Source organism: Lepisosteus oculatus, chromosome 14 (genome assembly GCF_040954835.1).
Source record: "Lepisosteus oculatus isolate fLepOcu1 chromosome 14, fLepOcu1.hap2, whole genome shotgun sequence".
Taxonomy (NCBI): domain Eukaryota; kingdom Metazoa; phylum Chordata; class Actinopteri; order Semionotiformes; family Lepisosteidae; genus Lepisosteus; species Lepisosteus oculatus.
Genome location: NC_090709.1, coordinates 35,143,560 through 35,161,196, shown reverse-complemented (window position 1 = coordinate 35,161,196; position 17,637 = coordinate 35,143,560). Strand labels below are relative to the sequence as shown.

Below are 17,637 nucleotides of genomic sequence, written 5' to 3'. Positions count from 1 at the left end.
GAGGAGAGGGCTGAGGCGGGACGTCACTCCACCGTGGTGGAAGCCCATTGGCTGAGAGGGGACAGGGGGGCGGTCCCTGCGAGAACTCGGGGCAGGTGCGCGTCTCGTTTGAAGTTTGAATTCCTAACGGTCGCGCTTCCCGCCTTTCCCGCCGTGAGGGCTCCTGCCCCGCCGCGGTTTCCCGAGTTTGACCTTATTTTATCATTAATAATTGGTTTTAGTCAGCTTTTTATTAGAATACACAAGCTTTCTTCTTCCCCGCCCTCATGGACGCCGTGTCTCTGCGTCGCCGAGCTGAAGCCACAGGTCAACCGCGGTTTGAACACGTTTCTATCACTCAATTCGTGTGTTTTTTAAATATAATGTCGTCTAGAGCAGCAGTTTGTTCTTCACGAACGTAGATATCGGCGTCAAAGGAGTGGAAAAGTGTGCGTTTGCGTCAGGGTAATCAATATCATATGATATCAGTATTGTAACGCTATTATAATATAATACTGCGTCAGTATAATCGGTCTGACAGAGTTTTCGCCAGTCTGGGGCTCTTCAGCACGTTTATACACCTGTTAAACTTGACTGAGTCCAAAGTCAACGCGTTTCTGGACGTTTCTGCGCACCGAGAGGACGTTTGCTGTTCGTGTTGGAGACGGAAGATGTTTCCCGGGCTGTGGCGGTGAGTGGCGACTTGTCCCTCCGTTTCTTCATTGAAATCGTTCAGTCCTCAGGCTGATGAGAAAACAGTCATAGGAGTGAGAAAATGTCTGTGGTGAAATTGTGTAAAAGTGTGTCTTTATCATTGAGCTCGACGGGTTTGAGGTAAAATTGGGTTATAAGTGTCGGGTTATCATTGAGCTCGACGGGTTTGAGGTAAAATTCTGTCAAAAGTGTCGGTTTATCTTCGAGCTCGACGGGTTTGAGGTAAAATTGGGTTAAAAGTGTCTTTATCATTGAGCTCGACGGGTTTGAGGTAAAATTGTAAAAGTGTCTTATTGTAATAGTGTCTTTTTATCATTGAGCTCGGTGGGTTTCAGGTAAAATTGGGTCAAAAGTTTCTGTTTATCATTGAGCTCGATGGGTTTGAGGTAAAATTGGGTCAAAAGTGTCGGTATATCATTGAGCTCGATGGGTTTGAGGTAAAATTGGGTCAAAAGTGTCGGTATATCATTGAGCTCGATGGGTTTGAGGTAAAATTGGGTCAAAAGTGTCGGTATATCATTGAGCTCGACGCGTTTCAGGTAAAATTGTGTCAAAAGTGTCGGTATATCATTGAGCTCGACGCGTTTCAGGTAAAATTGGGTCAAAAGTGTCGGTTTATCATTGAGCTCGACGGGTTTGAGGTAAAATTGTGCCAAAAGTGTCGGTTTATCATTGAGCTCGACGGGTTTGAGGTAAAATTGTGTCAAAAGTGTCTTTTTATCTTTGAGCTCGACGGGTTTGAGGTAAAATTGTGTAAAGTGTCTGTTTATCATTGAGGTGAAATTGTGTGAGAAGTGTCTGTTTATCATTGAGCTCGACGGGTTTGAGGTAAAATTGTGTAGAATGTCGGTTTATCATTGTAAAATTGTGTAAACGTGTCTTTATCGTTGAGTTTGGTGGGTTTCAGGTAAAATTGTGTAAAAGTGTCTTTTTATCATTGAAGTAAAATTGTGTAAAAGTGTCTATCATTGAGGTGAAATTGTGTAAAAGTGTCTGTTTATCATTGACCTTGATGAGTTTAAGGTAAAATTGTGTAAAAGTGTCTGTTTATCATAGTGCTCGGGGGGTTTGAGGTCAAATTGTGTAATAATAATTGCTTACACTCATAGTGCTTTTCTGGACACTCCACTGTACGCGCTTTACAGAATGAGGACTCCCCTCCACCACCACCAAGGTAAGTGGTGACATAAGAGTGTCTGTTTATCATTGAGGTTAAAATTGTGTAAAAGTGTCTTTTTATCATTGATTGTGTAAAAAGTGTCTTTATCATTGAGCTCAGGGGGTTTGAGTAAAATTATGTAAAAGTGTCTTATTGTAAAATTGTCTTTATCATTGTTAAATTGTGTAAAAGTGTTTTTTTATCATTGAGGTGAAATTGTGTAAAACTGTCTTTTTATCATTGAGGTGAAATTGTGTAAAACTGTCTTTTATCATTGTTTGATAGAGGGTGTTTGAGGTAAAAGTGTCTGTTTGATGCGGCGCAGTGTGTGTGGGGTTGTATATGGGGGTGTGTGTGAGGATGGGGGAGTGTGTGTGAGGATGGGGGAGTGGGGGTGTCGTCCGGCCAAAAACTAAAACTCAGATACAGTCTCCAGACACTCACAGTATGTAGATGTTTTCTGATATGTCTGTTGTGAGTGTCTGATTTTTAGTTTTTTCACGTTAAATTTCTAAGGGAGGGTCACAGAGAAGACCCCCTTGCCCCCATCTTTATTAAAATGAAACACGTGTTTCATGAAATAGTTATTTTTCACAATCTGGCCGTACCAGACAGAATCCACGTTCACTGTGCGTAAATATAGTTAGACCGTCCTTTATTCCTGTAGATACGCGCTTCCATCTTATACTCCCTATGAAACCAGTTCTAAAAGTGTGCTTGTTTACTCCGGTATCGAGCGTATCTGCAGACAAGCTTGAAACTGTCACTTCTCTCACAGAGCGCTGTCTACTGTATAAACATCCAGTATCATGGTCAGAGGGGGCAAGGAGCACGTGAAAACGTTTCTGAAATAACCACATGTAAGACTTTGGTGCTTAAAATGTTCAGGGAGAAATGGAAGACTGGTGTGTATTTTTTCTTAAAAATACGGAGACATAATATGTTTGTTCCTAAATTAATATCGTTTATGACCTTCAGATGCGTTATGCTCCTCTTCCTTTTATGCTCAGCTGCTAAAATTTCCCTTTAGTCGTAAAATTCCATATAAATATTCAATACTAAGCAGATTAAAATGTGCACAGTAAAGAGATCAAATGATTAAATCTTTCCACGACCGACCAAGGCACCACGAGTGCCCCTGTCGGTCATTTTGGCTGGCCAATCACGTACCGCGGTATGACGTAATGATTTGCGTGGCTGAATCTGTATATGGCGCCTTTCTGGACACTCCACTCAACGCGCTTTACAGGATACGAGGACTCCCCTCCACCAACACCGAGGTAAGTGGTGATATAAGAGTGTCTTTTTATCATTGAGCTGGATGGGTTTGAGGTGAAATTGTGTAAAAGTGTCTTTTTATCATTGAGCTCGGGGTGTTAAACTTAATTTTATATAGCGCATTAAAGGTGGCTTCTCAAAGCGCTTTACAGGATGACAATAATAAATAAGAAGAATACACAAGATAAAACACAATTACAACACACAGAGGAGACTTTGGATGGTGGTATTAAGAGCAGAGGGGTGAAGAATGGAACCAGTGAAGTAAAGGCTTTTCTGAAGAAGAGGGTTTGAGTCTGGATCTGAAGGAGTTTAGAGAAGGTGACTCTGATATCCTTGGGGAGAGAGTTCCAGAGCTTGGGGGCAGAACAGAAGGCCCTGTCACCCCCAGAGTGTAGAGGGGCTTGGGGGACAGTAAGGAGAGCAGAATTAGCAGAGCGAAGGTTGTGAGGTGGAGAGTAGGGCGATAATAGTTCAGACAGGTACTTAGGTGCCAAGCCATGCAGAGCCTTACAGGTGAGCGTGAGGATTTTAAAGTCCATACAGAATTTAACTGGATGCCAGTGCAGGGACTCCAGGATAGGAGTGATGTGGTCACTTGCACCAGACCTGGTCAGGATTCTGGCTGCTGAGGTTTGGACAGACTGCAGTTTGTTCAGAGTAGATTTTGATCCCCCTGCAAGTAGAGCATAACAGTAGCCAATTTAAGAGAATACAAATGTGTTGATCAGCTTTTCAGCCACAGTTAATGATAGCATAGGGGGTAGTCTAGCGATATTTCTAAGGTGAAAAAAAACATGTTTTGATGATATGCTGCACATGTGGGTCGAATGTTAAGCCAGAATCGAATATACAGTGCCTTGCGAAAGTATTCGGCCCCCTTGAACTTTTCAACCTTTTGCCACATTTCAGGCTTCAAACAGAAAGATATAAATTTTTTATTTTATGTGAAGAATCACCAACAAGTGGGACACAATTGTGAAGTGGAACGAAATCTATTGGATTTTTGAAACTTTTTTAACTAATAAAAAAATGAAAAGTGGGGCGTGCAAAATTATTCGGCCCCTTTACTTTCAGTGCAGCAAACTCACTCCAGAAGTTCAGCGAGGATCTCTGAATGATCCAATGTTGTCCTAAATGACTGATGGTGATAAATAGAATCCACCTGTGTGTAATCAAGTCTCTGTATAAATGCACCTGCTCTGTGATAGTCTCAAGGTTCTGTTGAAAGCGCAGAGAGCATCATGAAGACCAAGGAACACACCAGGCAGGTCCGTAATACTGTTGTGGAGAAGTTTAAAGCCGGATTTGGATACAAAAAGATTTCCCAAGCTTCAAACATCCCAAGGAGCACTGTGCAAGCGATCATCTTGAAATGGAAGGAGTATCAGACCACTGCAAATCTACCAAGACCTGGCCGTCCCTCTAAACTTTCAGCTCAGACAAGGAGAAGACTGATCAGAGATGCAGCCAAGAGGCCCATGATCACTCTGGATGAACTGCAGAGAACTACAGCTGAGGTGGGAGAGTCTGTCCATAGGACAACAATCAGTCTTACACTGCACAAATCTGGCCTTTATGGAAGAGTGGCAAGAAGAAAGCCATTTCTCAAAGATATCCATAAAAAGTCTCGTCTAAAGTTTGCCACAAGCCACCTGGGAGACACCCCAAACATGTGGAAGAAGGTGCTCTGGTCAGATGAAACCAAAATCGAACTTTTTGGCCACAATGCAAAACGATATGTTTGGCGTAAAAGCAACACAGCTCATCACCCTCAACACACCATCCCCACTGTCAAACATGGTGGTGGCAGCATCATGGTTTGGGCCTGCTTTTCTTCAGCAGGGACAGGGAAGATGGTTAAAATTGAGGGGAAGATGGATGCAGCCAAATACAGGACCATTCTGGATGAAAACCTGTTGGAGTCTGCAAAAGACCTGAAACTGGGACGGAGATTTATCTTCCAACAAGACAATGATCCCAAACATACAGCAAAATCTACAAAGGAATGGTTCACAAATAAACGTATCCAGGTGTTTGAATGGCCAAGTCAAAGTCCAGACCTGAATCCAATCGAGAATCTGTGGAAAGAGCTGAAAACTGCTGTTCACAAATGCTCTCCATCCAACCTCACTGAGCTCGAGCTGTTTTGCAAGGAAGAATGGGCAAGAATTTCAGTCTCTCGATGTGCAAAACTGATAGAGACATACCCCAAGCGACTTGCAGCTGTAATCGCAGCAAAAGGTGGCTCTACAAAGTATTAACGCAAGGGGGCCGAATAATTTTGCACGCCCCACTTTTCATTTTTTTATTAGTTAAAAAAGTTTCAAAAATCCAATAGATTTCGTTCCACTTCACAATTGTGTCCCACTTGTTGGTGATTCTTCACATAAAATAAATTTATATCTTTGTTTGAAGCCTGAAATGTGGCAAAAGGTTGAAAAGTTCAAGGGGGCCGAATACTTTCGCAAGGCACTGTAACTCCAAGGTTCCAAAGTACAGAGCCATCTACAGACAGGGTTACAGGACTGGCTTTACGAAGTTGATGGGGGGTGCCAATAAGCATGACTTCAGTCTTGTCGCAGTTAAGATGAAGGACGCTTTGAGTCATCCAACTTTTTACGTCAGAGATGCAATTAGAATAGAGACAGCCACATCAGTGTCGGGTTTGGTATGGATGTATAGTTGAGTATCAGCGTAAAAATGAAAGCTGAGGCCATGTAGGAACATGTAAATGCTGAAGAGCAAGGGGCCCCGTATTGAGCCCTGAGGAACACCAGACTTGACAAGACCAATTTCAGACCTGTACCCATTGAGAGAGACAAAGTGACAGCGATCGGTGAGGTAAGATTTGAACCATTTGAGGGCAGTGTCAGAAACTCCAAACACAGTCTCAGGACGAGAAAGTAAGATGTCATGGTCAACAGTGTCAAAGGCAGCACTGAGATCAAGAAGGATGAGTATAGAGTGAGAACCAGAATCGGAAGCTATTAGATGATCGGTGGTGATGTAACTGGAGTGTGACAGCACGTTCTAGACTTTTAGGAAGAAAGGGTCAGTTGGAGATGGGGTGAAAATTAATATTGTCGAGAGCCATGTTAGGCTTTTTTAGCAAGGGGGTAATGGCAGCAGTTTTGAGGACCGTTGGTATAACACCAGTGCTCATGGATTCATGTATAATATTGAGGACAATGGGACAGAAAGAAGAGAAACAGGACTGGAATAAAGTGGTGGGAATGGGATCTAAAATAGATGTGGTGGGTTTCATGCGTGTAACTAGTTTGTTGAGGGATGCTGAGTCAAGAAGAGAGAAGCTGGAGAGAAGGGAACCAGAGAAGTTGGATGAGGAGGGAGGAGGTATGGAAATATGTGCAGTGGAGAGAATGTGATGTGCGTGTTGAAGATAAAATTGAGCTCGGGGGGTTTTTGATTAAATTGTTTAAAAGTGTCTTTTTATCATTGAGCTTTGGGTGTTTGTGGTGAATTTGTGAAAATGTCTTTTTATCATTCAGCTCGGGCTATTTGTGGTGAAATTGTGTAAAAGTGTCTGTCATTGAGCTCGGGGGGTTTGAGGTGAAATTGTGAAAAAGTGTCTGTTTATCATTGTGCTTGGGGGGTTTGTGGTATAGTTGTGTAAAAGTCTTTTTATCATTGTGTACAAGTGTTTTTATCATTGGGGTTGGGGGGTTTGAGGTGAAATTGTGTAAAAGTGTCTTTTCATTGTGCTCGGAGGGGTTGTGGTGAAATTGTGAAAAAGTGTCTATCATTGAGCTCACGGTGTTTGTGGTATAGTTGTGTAAAAATGTCTTTTTATCATTGTGCTCAGGGGGTTTGTGGTGAAATTGTGCAAATGTGTATTTTTATCATTGAGCTCGGGGGCTTTGTGGTGAAATTTTGTAAAAGTGTCTGTTTATCATTGTGCTCGGGGGGGTTTGTGCTAGTTGTGTAAAAGTCTTTTTATCATTGTGTACAAGTGTTTTTAGCATTGAGGTTGTGGGGTTTTAATAATAAAAAGTGTCTTTTTATTATTGTGCTCCAGGGGTTTGTGGTGAATTTGTGTAAAAGTCTTATTGAGCTCGGGCTGTTTGAGGTGAAATCGTGTAAATGTGTCTATCAATGAGGTAAAATTGTGTAAAAGTGTCTTTTTATCATTGTGCTCTGGGGGTTTGTGGTGAAATTGTGTAAAAGTGTCTATCATTGAGCTCGGAGGCTTTGTGGTGAGATTGTGTAAAAGTGTCTATCATTGAGCTCGGGGGGTTTTTGATGAAATTGTTTAAAAGTGTCTTTTTATCTTCGAGCTCGATGGGTTTGAGGTAACACTCTGTAAAAGTGTCTTTATCATTGAGCTCGGGGTGTTTGGAATAAATTGTGTAATATTAATAATTGCTTATATAGCTCAATAATAATAATAATAATTGCTTACACTTATATAGTGCTTTTCTGGACACTCCACTCTACGTACTTTACAGATTGAGGACTCCCCTCCACCACCACCAATGTAAGTGGTGATACAAGTGTGTGTTTTTATCATTCAGCTCGTGGTGTTTCAGGTAAAATTGTGTAATAGTGTCTTTTTATTATTGAGCTCGGGGGGGTTTGAGGTAAAATTGTGTAACAGTGTCTTTATCTTTTAGCTCGGTGGGTTTCAGGTAAAATTGTGTAAAAGTGTCTTTTTATCATTGAGCTCAGGGTGTTTGTGGTGAAATTGTGTAAAAGTGTTGTTTTATCAATGTGCTCGGGGGGTTTGTGGTGAAATTGTGTAAAAGTGTCTATCTTTGAGCTCGCGGTGTTTGAGGTCAAATTGTGTAAAAGTCTTTTTATCATTGAGCTATGGGTTTTGAGGTGAAATTGTGTATAAGTGTCTATCATTGAGCTCGGGGGCTTTGTAGTGAAATTGTGCAAAAGTGTATTTTTATCATCGAGCTCGGGGGGTTTGAGGTGACATTGTGTAAAAGTGTTATCATTGAGCTCAGGGGCTTTGTGTGACAGTTGTGTAAAAGTCTTTTTATCATTGTGCTTATGGGGTTGTGGGGATATTGTGGTTTTTGGGTGTAAAAGTCTTATTGTTCACACGTTGCTGCTGTGATGTGGCCTTTTGCCTGTAGGTGGCACTCTCTCCAGTCATTTTTAAATGTACCAGTCCTGATGGATGAATGTACACATCCTCAGTCAAGGGGAATATCTAATTAGTTACTCTCCAAATAGCATTTTTGTATGAAACATTTAAAGAAATCGACAACCACTTTTCAAAACGCACAATAACACGGACTGGCATGTTTGACAACGAGTAAATAAGACATAGGCGAAACGAGAATTCACCATCACTTTCTGCATGTTTACTGTGACCTGTCCTGATCATGAGAAGTCTCAGACGCGTCTCTTCACCAGACAGTTTAATACAGCAGTTCTACATGGGACCGGTGTGAGAGTATGTGGGTAACAGTGATGGCTCTCTCTGCTGTACTGCTGTGGCCCTCCCTCCTGATGACAGAATCGTCTCACACTTCACCTTCACAGACACAAGCTCCATGTGTTTGTGGTGAAATTGTGGGTCTGTTGGTGTAAAAGTTTATTATTGAGCTCACTGAACTGATCTCGAAGGCCACTTTAATTTCAGTTGGCGTCTGACATTTTGAGTGAAATTGTAGTTCTGTTTGTTTAAATGTGCTGTTTCTTTGACTAGCCGGCTTGTTTAGTTGATATTTGTATTTCCTCCTTCTGAAGTAAATATCAAGTGTTTTCTTAATGAAATTGTAGGATACCGGTGTGTCGAAGTTGCTCCGGTTTCGCTGCGGCTCATGTCAGATCCAGGGCTGATAGCAACAGTTTGATCAATAAATGAACTAAAAACCGATTCACACATTTGCTGCACTTCAGCTGAACAGAGACAACGTTTTCAAACCGTCTATATTGGAGGTTTGCATCACCACTGCTAAAATCGACAAACAATGTTGTAAAGACGTGTTTTCGAGGTTTGCTTCGGTTCAGATGACACCTCAAATACAGTAATACGGTATAAAAATAAGTGACAGGAAATACGCTGTGCTGAAGCTCTGTATGATGACGTGTTCTTGCAGGTTTATTTGAGTTCAGGTAAAGAGAAATGAAAGTTTTATAAACACTTATTTCGGAGGCGTGTTTCACTCCAGGGGAAGTGAGCAGAAACTAAACCAAAGAAATGCAAGAACAGGACGTACAGATGCGTTATGAAAGGGTGTTCTGGATGTTTGACTCAAAAACAACGATATAAAAACCGAAAACAGGAGATCTGCAGGTTGTCTGTTAAACCTTGAAGTTTATTAAGTAGTGATAAGCAGTAACTTACTGGTTTGCCCCGGTTCTTGTCTTCCAGTTCAGGACTTGTGCTGGGGAATGAGTGTGGTCTGTGGGCTCTGGCGGGAACAGTCACACTGTGGGGACGGGGGTATCCTGTTCCTGCTCTGATGTTCTCTCCTGGAACCTCCATTAACGTGATCTCAAGAAAAGAGAGTGATTGATTGGCTTTGAGTGCCTTGTGAAATTCTCGGGGCTCGACCCCGTGTTTCGGCTGCGATGCCGTCGAGCGATCATCTGCTGTGAGTTCCCTTGTGGTGTCCCCACGTGACTGCGTGTGCCCGTGTCACTGCTGTGTGTGACAGTAGATTCCTCTCCGTCGCCCCTCAGGCGTTCCTGGGTCTCCTCTCAGTGGTGCAGCTGGACTGTAAAGAGTGCGCTGGAGAGGATTGAGCTGCTGCGGTGAAGGAGTGTGAGATGTGCTGAGTGTGAGACTGACGAGCGCAGGCGAGCGGCAGCTCTCGCCTTCCTCCTGAACTTCGGTTTGAAACCTCATGAAGGTCAGTCGGTCGGTGTCCTTAAATGTTTTGATTGCCTGTTATTCCTCTCATCGTCCAGGCAGGGGTGTTGAGTTCCGCCCGTCTTCCGCACGTTCAGAGAGACCGACCCTGTGAGCGCACACGGGGGAGAGAGAGAGGAGGAGCAGGCCCCACTTCCAGCCTCTCGCTCTTTCACAGCCCCGTACCTGAGGACCAGAGCGTCTCTCGTCAGCAGGGCCTCGCGCCTGCAGGTGACTGAAGTGTGCTTTTATATACAGGTGAGAGAGAGTGCACAAGAATCGTCAGAAGTCAACACCGTTCGTTAGAGATGGATGATGTCCAAGGTCACCCAGAAATAGAGCACGACAGGTCACTCAGAGGAAAGGTATTTTTAATTTTTCACCGGCGTATGGATCTACCAAGTACAGAAGCCAGACAAAAAACATTGAAATGCAATTTGAAATTCACACTGACATGTTGAGAACTGTTCCTTAGAAGCGTTTGATCTGTGTTCAGATCTTCTGCTAAGGAGATGTGGTCAGGAAAGGCAGAGACGCCTTCTCTCGTCTGACCGTTGTGTCTGCAAACCCTGAGGTGTCCTGCGGTCTTTATAATCTATAACCACACTTTCCCCTGTGGACATGAAATCATCTGTCGCAGCAGGATGCCGATTGATTTGAAAGGCAGCTTTATCGCGACAGCATGAGAGAGAGGCCAACATCAGTCTGGCTGGAGGTCTGGTGAAAGGAAAGCTTTTAATTTAGAGAATTTAAAATGATTTTTGTAGATTTTAAAACAAAGGGATTGAGTAGAACTAAGTTATTTTATTTCAGTTGAACTTTTAGGAACAGTTATTTTACGAAACCCGAACATTATTCTGTGTTTTGGTTTACTCGAGATTTAACGCAAGATGGAGTTTCCTGCAGGAGTTCTCGGGCGGTGCGGAACGTGTTTAGTGTCCTGCAGGAGTTCTCGGGCGGTGCGGAACGTGTTTAGTGTCCTGCAGGAGTTCTCGGACGGTTTGGAACGTGTTCAGTGTCCTGCAGTCCAGGCTCTCACTACGGAGCTCGCCAGTTTGACGTCTTGAGCGATTTTCCTCAGCCTCTGGTTTCTCTCCCTCACGATCCTGTGCTCCTCCGGCAGCAGTTTCTCGTTGTTGGCGATCTTGGCGAGGATCTCGGCGTGCTGTTTCATCTTGCGCAGCTCGGCGATGCGGGCCTCCTCTCCCTCGTTGCGGATGAGCAGCTCGATGTAGGCGGCCGTGGACAGAGTGTTGGGCTTCAGGGCGATCTCCTCCAGGCAGTTGGAGGACAGCCTGATCAGCTGCATGATCCGATCCTCGACCGTCTCGAAGTCCATTTAGATTTTCTCAAGCATCTCCTTCGTCGACATCAACTTGCCGGAAGCCTTCACAAAGTTGTCCTTGAGTTCTTTGACTGTTTTCATGACCTTGACCACTTCGTACTCCCACATCGTCATCTCGGATATGTGATCGGAGTAGTGTCAGTTACCTGGACAGATCACACAGAATCCAGCGTCATCCATGACGGCGCAGAGATTGATTTCTCCTGGCGTGGGAAGAAAACATCCTTAATGGCACGAAACCAGACAGTTGTTGCAGTTTGTTGAGAGATGCTTGGTGTTCTTCCGTTTCGGGACCAGCTCCTCGATTTCCGTCTCGAAGTTCTTGTTCTGCTCCCTGCTGGCCTGCTCGTTTTCCAGACATGCCCTGATCTTCTTCATTTCGCTCAGCTTCGCCAGCCCGGCCGAGATCTGAGGCAGCAGCCTCGCCATCGCCGTCTCCAGCCTCTCGCGCTCCTCCAGGACTTTCTTCATCAGCGCCAAGTCCTTCCCCTCCGTCTTCTCCAACGTTTGGAAAAACCTCTTCAGCTGCTATACGTTGTTCGTCCAGACGATTTTCTCCAGCTTGTTCGTGTCCTCTTCGTCTTTGTCCCTGAGCCCTCCCCGTTGGAATCGGTGTCGGGCCTCTCGTTTTGCATGTAAAGGGGGGAGTTGTTAAATTCGAAGTGCGTCGCTTTGCCCTTCCGGTACTGCTGGATGGAGGGAGGTCAGCCAAGCCAGAGACGCCTGGACCAGGAAGCACACGGCATCAATGTGGACGACGAATCCCTTCTGGTTGTGGAGCTCGTAGGACGTCACGATGGAGGTCTGACTCTCTGCCTGCGAGCGGTTGGTCTCCTCGTGGATCAGCTTGAATCGAAACCGGTCCTCCCACTGCACGCCCAGGATGTAATTGATCATCGCGTTGATGAGGGTGAAGTGCTGGAAATGCTGCTCGTCGGTGGGCTCCTGTTCCAGCGAACTTCCTGCCCTCAGGTACTCCAGAGTGCACACCCTCCCTCTGGCTTTGAGCTTCGTCCATGTTTTGCTGTCTTGCTCGTCCGTTGCCCCCTTGAAGACCTCTCTGTATTCAGCTTCGTAGGAAGTAACGCTGACTCCCTGTCCCACAGAGGTGGGCATGTCCCAGGTGACCGTCATGGAGTTTGGTCCTGTTGATTTCTGCTGAGGAGCTCCGGGGGGGGCTGAAGGAAGCGTCTTGCAGGAAGGAGTTGCGTCGCTGGTACAGCCGACTCCGGGTTTGCAAACCGCCTGGCAGCCGAATCGATATGAAGCGTTCAGGTCCAGGTTCAGGTCGATTGACGCCACACAGAACTTCACGTTTGGTACAGAACCCGATACCTCACGATCTCTCTGGCGCCGTACTTCGGCGGGCGGAACGCTGGCTGGACGGAGTCGTGCAGAGTTGTCAGCACAGCCGGTACCCCCGGCTGGGAAGGCAGCTCGAAGTGCTTGCTGGCCAGAGCCCCCCTTTCGAGGAGGTAAACGGAAGATCAGGTGTGGACCTCGTCGTCGATTGAAGCCACACAGATCTTGTTCGGTCTGCCTTTGTTCTCTCTCTCGAAGTCTAGGAATAGTCTGATGTTCTCCCGCGTCAGGGCTGTGACTTCCCCTGACCTGAACCATTTTCCCCGTCTTCCCTCTGGCTCGAGATCAGGAGCTAGCTCTTCACCCGTCCCTCGTTCGGAGGAGGTCAGATAGCTTTCCAAGATGTTTAGGTATTGCTCCCTTTGCTTCAGCGATGTAAACGCAAAGCACACCACGTACTCGTTCGCCGAATCGCACACGACTTGGTCCAGGTCACTGCTGGAGGGCGCCACGGTGACGTCGCTCATGATCTGTAGGTAAGATCTAAGCACGTTCAGCTCCCGCTCCTTGTTTTCCAGGAACTGCGCGAGCAGGGCGTTTCGGAAGGGGGAGCGCTCTCTTCTGCTCAGGTCGAACTAACCCGATGCTGACGATTGTGGCAGCCTGGGAGTCCAGTTTTGTCAGTGGGTAAAGCCAGACTGTCATGGGCATGGCGTGCTCTCTGTCTTTTCCAAGCAGGTGTGGGAGAGATGAATAGACCTTGATGGCGTCTTGGAACGTCACCAGATTCTTTTCAAGAGTAAAATCCCCGTAGAATTTGCAGTTGAACTTGTTGAACTTGTCCGCCTGCTGGCGTTCCTCGTCCGTCATTCTGAGGGACGCTTCGCCTTCGATCGACACACACGGGATCATCTTTATCGCCACGTGCAGACTGCCCTGGACGTCTTTCTGCTTCTCCTCTGCCGAAACCTCCCGGTCGAAGACGAAGAAGGCCTGCGCGCATTCAGAGCAGACGCCTTGTCCTCAATGATCTGGAAATCTGTGTTCGGCTGAGGACGCACGTCGATGTCTTTCTGCAGCATCTTGGCGTCCCATAACGTGAATCCTGCGGGGAGACAAGAAATAGAAGAGGTGTTAATGGGGCTTTGCAAGCTTGTCGCACTACAGGGAGTGATCTTTCAGCTGTGCTGTCAAGTGTAGCTGTAGCGTCCCTGGTGGTCTAGTGGTCAGGATTCGGCGCTCTCACCGCCACGGCCCGGGATCGATTCCCGGTCAGGGAATGTCAATACTCTTCTGGGGCGGAGTGATGGATCTGTTCCTGTGGCTGGAAGGTTGCCGGTTCAAATCCTGCAGAGGAATCTGACTCCGTTGGGTCCCTGAGCAAGGCCCTTAACCCCAACTGCTCCAGGGGCGCTTTACAATGGCTGACTCCTGACCCTGCACTCTGACCCCCAGCTTCTCTCCCTGTCTGTGTGTCTGTCTCATGGAGAGCAAGCTGGGGTCTGTGAAAAGACACATTCCTAATGCAAGAAATTGTATAGGGCCAATAAAGCAACATTATCAACATTATCACATTATTATAAATCGTAATCAATGCTACAGATATAAGCGCAAGGCGAGGCATCCTGACCACAAGGATGAGGCTGAAGCCCCACCACTGATGCAGCCCTCCAGTGAGAGATTTTGGTTCAACAGGCCCGTTGGGTTATTCACAAGCATTTAATCACTGATCACTGATCGAGGGTGTGATGGGAGCGTCTGAGATTCACATTCCCTGAAGGGCAGACGGGAGATTTGGGCTGCCTGACGCCAGACATAGGAACAGATGACGAGTGCCTGCTTGCTGGTTCCACTGGGTGAACAGAAGGATTTAATAGCGGGTGATGAGAATGAGGAACTCGGAGCAGTTTCAGTGGGATCGGGCTTCAATGCAAGCGTCCAGTTCTTGTGGTCCTTTTGTCACGACTGAAACAACGAGGATGAAAAACAAACGCCGGCCAGAGCGATGGGAACCTGTCGGAGTTTCCACTGTGGGTTAACGCTAGGGGACGACACTGCACCAGACTGGAGCCAGATGGAGTGTCCACTGTGGGTTAACGCTAGGGGACGACACTGCACCAGACTGGAGCCAGATGGAGTGTCCACTGTGGGTTAACGCTAGGGGACGACACACCACCAGACTGGAGCCAGATGGAGTGTCCACTGTGGGTTAACGCTAGGGGACAACACGATACCAGTCTGGAGCCAGATGGGTATGACTGGAAGCTGGGGAGGAAGTGACCTCATCATTGACACTCTGTCTCTGGGAACACCAAGGACTGTGAACTGCAGACTACCAGGCAGCATGGCAACCATTAGGATTCAGTAGCGTTCTGCAGAGTGTGGAGAGGAAGACATTGAAGGAGCTGCGTCTTTGATGTGTAGAGAAAACTTATCAGAATCAGCTCAGTATAGCTCTCACCTGGAATCTGTCATAGAGCTGAAAGACAGTCATACAGCTGGAGACGGGTCACCTCAGTGTGAATCTCTCACCTGGAATCAGTGTCTATCAGGGTCATACAGAATCCCCAGCTGGATCAAACGAACGCATGACCCCAAACTGTCTGGATAGCTTCTGTAAAAACGTTTTCTAAACCTTGGAGTTGTACAGTTTTAGACGCTTTGTGATTGTGCTCTCTGTATAAATTACAGGAATTAGAGCCATGATCGGATCAAGGATAGGATCGGAGCCACGCTCCTCGCCAGCTCTCCCTCCTCTGTACCCAGCCAGTGTTGAAACTGATACCGGAGACACTGCTGTACACCGAGAGGGGCGGGGGTGGGGAACAAGCTGATACCCTGGCTTCTCTCCAGACACAGCTGGGTGAGCTCCTCCAGTCAGGACAGGAGGCTCTACTGTACACAGAGAGGGGTGGGGGTGGGGAACAAGCCGCACCGCCCTGTTGTTGAAGCCGATACCCTTTAACTGATGACTTCCAGTCAGCAGCAGGGGCAGTCGATCACTCGGGATGCAGAAAGCAGAACAGGACACCCAGTTATCTGAACATGTTACTTTATTAAAACTTCTACAAAAAGATTCACGACAAGAACCAGACGAACCCGAGAGCCTTCGACACGCCAGCGCCGCCCAGAGGCAGCGCGAGGACCGCTGACGGGGAACGCACCAACGTCTCCATATATTGGTGTAACAATCTGTCCCGTACGCTATGTACAACATTAGTAGTCGGCGAAGAAATTAAATTAATTAATTAAAACTTCTACAGAAAGATTCACGACAAGAACCAGACGAACCCCGTCCCCCAGAACACCCTGGACTGACTCCACCTGCTCCTGTCCTGCTCCGCACAGCGGCGCCCCCTGTGGCCGGAGGGCTGAACCCCAACTCCCCCTCCCTCCCTTCCCCACCCTCTGCTTGGCATGGCTCCCCCCTCTCTCAAACTGGTGGGGCAAAAGTTTCTAGCACCTTCTGTGCTCCCCTGTCCCCTCCGACACCCCGCCAGCTCCCAGATCATTCCCCTGCCTCCAGCAGCCACCTTCCGGACCGGGCTGGGCGGACGACCGCAGAACCGGCGCTCGGGGGGAGCCGGGCCACGTCACGACTGCGGGCGCCACGATCACAGCCAGTTTCACATCGATCGCCGTTCCGGGGCGACCTGTTTGTTCTGTAGTGTGAACAGTGACACGCACGCGCACGACATGAGAGATCATTAAAACAGAGAGACGTGAGAACCTCCGCGCACACACGCCGAGCGAGCAGCAGAGTCATTTCTCCTCCCCGCCGTTAGTGACGCAGGTCCGCTTGTCCACGAGCCGCTGAGGTCCGATCACGCGGCCCTCGCGTCTGTCCTGCACACCGGGGCGCAGAGACGAGGAGCCTGCAGGACAGGAGACAGGAGAGAGACGGGTGAGCCTGCAGGACAGGAGACAGGAGAGAGACGAGGAGCCTGCAGGACATGAGAGAGCAGAGAGACGGGTCAGTCTGTACAACAGGTACACCTGGAGAGAGACGGGTCATCCTGCAGGACATGAGAGAGAGACAAGTTCATGAGAGACGAAATTCAGACACTGATGGACACATTCCTAAACACTCCATATCAAACCAACAAACTAGGGATAAACTTGGCCACACAAAAACTAAATCACCTATTCCACAAACTAGCATCAAAATCTAAGCTAAAAACAACTAAAAAAAACTACCAAAAAACAAAAGCAAAAGAAAAGTGGTTTGATACGGAGTGCAAAAACATCAGAAATGCACTACGAAAAGTCTCAAATGAAGAACACAGACAACCACACAACACAGATCTGCAACTCGGGTACTGTGACATGGTAAAACTTTACAAACGCTGAAAAAGAAAAGAAACGCATACATAGACAAACAACTTGCAGAAATTGAGGAGTCACTAAATCAGAACTTTCTGTGAGAAGTGGAACAACTTAAACAAATCAAAACCAGAAGAATTGGCCATCCAAAATGAAACAATCTGGCAAACATACTTTGAAAATCTCCCGAATACAAATCAATCAGACCAAAACCACTTTTGAAAAACTCAAATTTTGGAATTGGCTATCAAAGACCACCAAAACCCCTTAGACTCCCCAATCACTGAGCAGGAGCTACTGGACAAACTCCAGGCCCTCAGATCACGCAAAGCCTGTGGCCATGATGGAGTCATAAATGAGATGCTGAGACACAGCAGCCCAAAGTTGCAACAAGCCCTGCTCAAACTCCTCAATCTCATCATGACAGCTGGATGTTTCCCCGAGGCCTGGAACTAAGGACTGATCACGCCCATCTATAAGAGTGGAGATAAACTCGATCCCAACAACTACCGGGGCATCTGTGTGAACAGTAACCTGGGGAAGGTATTCTGCAGTATCCTAAATACACGAATACTGGCCTTCCTTACTGAACACAGTGTCCTGAGTAAAAGTCAGATTGGCTTCTTGCCAGATCACCGCACATCTAATCACAGTTACACCCTACACACACTGATAGACAAACACATCCACCAAAAACACAAAGGA

General features: G+C 46.7%; 1 non-coding gene across 1 annotated transcript; it reads left to right on the top strand.

Annotated features, from left to right (window-relative positions):
- Positions 1 to 13,817: 13,817 nt before the first annotated feature.
- Positions 13,818 to 13,889, top strand: trnae-cuc (transfer RNA glutamic acid (anticodon CUC)). Its single transcript has one exon. It is a non-coding gene; the product is annotated as a tRNA-Glu (tRNA).
- The last annotated feature ends 3,748 nt before the right edge of the window (positions 13,890 to 17,637 follow it).